At 39.9% G+C, this 2,967-nt stretch overlaps 1 long non-coding RNA gene across 1 annotated transcript; it reads right to left on the bottom strand.

Moving 5' to 3' along the window:
- Window positions 1-231: 231 nt before the first annotated feature.
- Window positions 232-2,732, bottom strand: LOC103584397. Its single transcript, XR_549969.1, has 2 exons — window positions 2,521-2,732; window positions 232-599 (listed from the first exon to the last, which is right to left on the bottom strand). It is a non-coding gene; the product is annotated as an uncharacterized LOC103584397 (long non-coding RNA).
- Between the last annotated feature and the right edge of the window lie 235 nt (window positions 2,733-2,967).

The raw sequence follows: 2,967 nt of genomic DNA, 5'->3' as shown, positions 1-2,967 counted from the left end.
GCTCCTTTTTTTTCACTATAAGAGGTAAAGTTTTATGTAGTGTTATTTTTCCCCATGACATTTACGTAATAAAAAGTTCAGTATGAGAATTAATTTAAAATAATACTATAAGAATGGTACATTTAAGGGTAGAAATTTAAAGAATTAAAAAAAAAAGCTAAGGTGTGCCCACGAAATTTCTAATAATAGCATGCTTGACCAGGAAAATGGATATGAATATTCATGAACGAATTTCAGATGAAAGGAAATTTTCAATGTAAGCCATGCAAGTTTAAATTAACATAAAGAAAACACAATTATTTGTAAAAACAACCATATACATTAAGAGAAATAATAACTCTCTTTAAATTTGCATTTTCAATACTGTCTGTGCAAAATTGCTTGTAGTGTCCTCAAATGGGGTCTGTGGCCAGATGCGTAGAAAACATCCCCTCAACTGGTATACAGTGAAGCAGCATGGCCTGCCATTTCCTTTAACTAGATGGAGTCTGGCAAGGTCACGGCCGTGCTTTCGAGCAACTGGCCTGGATATGTGAAACCTGCAGAATGGGCAGTAGTAGCTGGAATGCATCCTGCACATACGTCGTGCTATTGCAGCCCTGCAAGAGGGGGAAAATGTGGTTGAAGGGTTATTTTCAGAGTTCAATCTCAACAATTCTTCCAATTTGATAATGTTCCCTCTCCTCAAATTCCACAATATTGGATTGTATTTTTCTTGTAATGTTGGTGTTTAAAACAAATGTAAACACATTCTTTTGGATGGAGTGTATCCTACTTGCAATTATACTGACAGAGGGAAGAATTCACTCCAAATGAGGCAAATTGTTTCCATGGGTTTTTAGGGTACATCAGCGTGTGTATATTCATGACCCAATATGCCTAGTCTTTTCTATCCTTTTCATAGATCAACCCTACTGCCCTGGAATAATACAAAAGTATGAAGGAGGACAGTTCGTCCTAACCTATAGATGAATAAGCAAGAATGGTCTCCATGAAGCTAACTGGAGATATTACTGTGCAATTATTCACGGCAAATCCTTGAGCACTGTCATCCTTCCATGCACGTGGGTACCTTCTGATTGTTTTGGATAGCTGATATTACTATTCATGTTCTGTGGTGCACTAACAAACAGTATTAGACAGAGAGGCAATTTAAAGGCGAGGGTAATGAAAACACATGAAAGCTTCCACTGGAGAAATGAGAAAATATTTGACCTCATATTCTTCATGGTTGACATGGTAAATTAATCTGCTAATGCCTTCTGGGTGGCCAGAGAACACATATTCTTGTACTATATTCTGCCTTTTACTGCTAGGATTTCCTCTAGGCTGTGTCTATCCCTCCAGGACCTGCCCCAACAGCTCCTGCCCTCTCTCGACTCTGTTCCACTGTGTGGCTAGATTCTGAACAATAACCCTCAGAGCCACGACTTTGTTATTTTTGTACCTTGGTAATTTTCCTGAACAGCAAGGCACAATTCCCAAAAACGTTGATATAAATATACAGGTAGCCCTCTTGGAATTTTATAATTTCCAAATTTTGCAACTGACAGCTACTTCAGAAAGCAAAAAACTACTGTATGAGTACATGTGTTTTCCATGTTCAAACTTAGCTTGTTACCTGAACAGCAAGGCACAATTCCCAAAAACGTTGATATAAATATACAGGTAGCCCTCTTGGAGTTTTATAATTTCCAAATTTTGCAACTGACAGCTACTTCAGAAAGCAAAAAACATGTATGAGTACATGTGTTTTCCATGTTCAAACTTAGCTTGTTATTAACACCTGTGGCTTCAGCTGAGTGCCCTGTGGCTACAGATGTGCCCATTTCTTATAGTTTGCCTCCTATTGGAAGATTTTCCTCCAGCAACCACAAGTAGAACACAGTGCCTATGACCCAAGAATGAGAAAGCTTCCCGGTCCTCTTCTCTCTCATATCACTGTTTCTGGCAATGCCACGGCAGTGTTAGGGCAGCATCATATCTGTGCAACTGATGCTACAAAGTCCTGGTGAGTGGACAGGCCACAGAGTGAGCCATCACAGAGAATGGTGCCTTTGTCACTGAATGGGCATAGGCTAAACATTCTACTTGTCATTTTTGCCATCCTGGAACTTAGACCCCGCTAAACCAAAGGTTACTGTGCATGGAGGAAAGTGCCCATTTTTACCAAAATCGCCACTGAGCAATAATACCTCATTGCAGCCAATAACAATAGTGTTAAATCTAGTGTCAATCTTGGCAGCAGAGATCAGCTTCTGCCGGAGGAATCAGTGACAGAAATAACGTGCAATCTCGGCGTTTCTTTTTATAATCAGGAATTCTTGAAAATTAGGTATTGTTGCTTCACCAGAGGGTTTACAGCTGGTTGAGCTACACAAATATACTCAAAAAAGGCTGTTGATGATAAGATTTAGAACTGCAATAACACTTGCTGCCTGGGAGAAAGACACACACACAAAAATGTAGCTCTAACATTTGCTCTGATTCGGGAGCACTTTCTCTCTGGGGGCTGCTTACCTCTAATAATACGCTATTGATCATGGGGGTAAGGACCTCGGCCTTCTTGTTGCTCTGTGGAATCAAAAGTATGAAGTCGACAGATTAGGTGCTCATACTACAAGGCTTGCTACATAAAATGTAATGCACTGGCTTTGTTAAGGGATCTCTCAGAGAGCAAGGGGAGGAGAAGTGAAATGCTTACCACAGACCAGGCTTTGTATTTGGTGCTTCACCTACATGATCTCATTTAATATTGAAAGAGATTCTAGGAGGCAGGATGAGAACCCCAATTTAAAGAAGAGAAAATAGGGATCAAAAAGGCTGAGCAACTTCTTTAAGGTCACACAGCCTTAAAATGGAAACTCAGACCTTTTTAACTACAGTTTGTAGCAGGTCTGGTAATAGGGTGAGGTGAGTGAGGCCGAGTTGTGCAAGTGCAGAAATGGATTCTGTCTTTACTTAAAA

The sequence above is a fragment of the Galeopterus variegatus genome, unplaced genomic scaffold (genome assembly GCF_000696425.1).
Source record: "Galeopterus variegatus unplaced genomic scaffold, G_variegatus-3.0.2 Scaffold53265, whole genome shotgun sequence".
Classification (NCBI taxonomy): domain Eukaryota; kingdom Metazoa; phylum Chordata; class Mammalia; order Dermoptera; family Cynocephalidae; genus Galeopterus; species Galeopterus variegatus.
The sequence above is the reverse complement of the archived record's forward strand: the minus strand, read 5'-3'. Positions and strand labels throughout refer to the sequence as shown.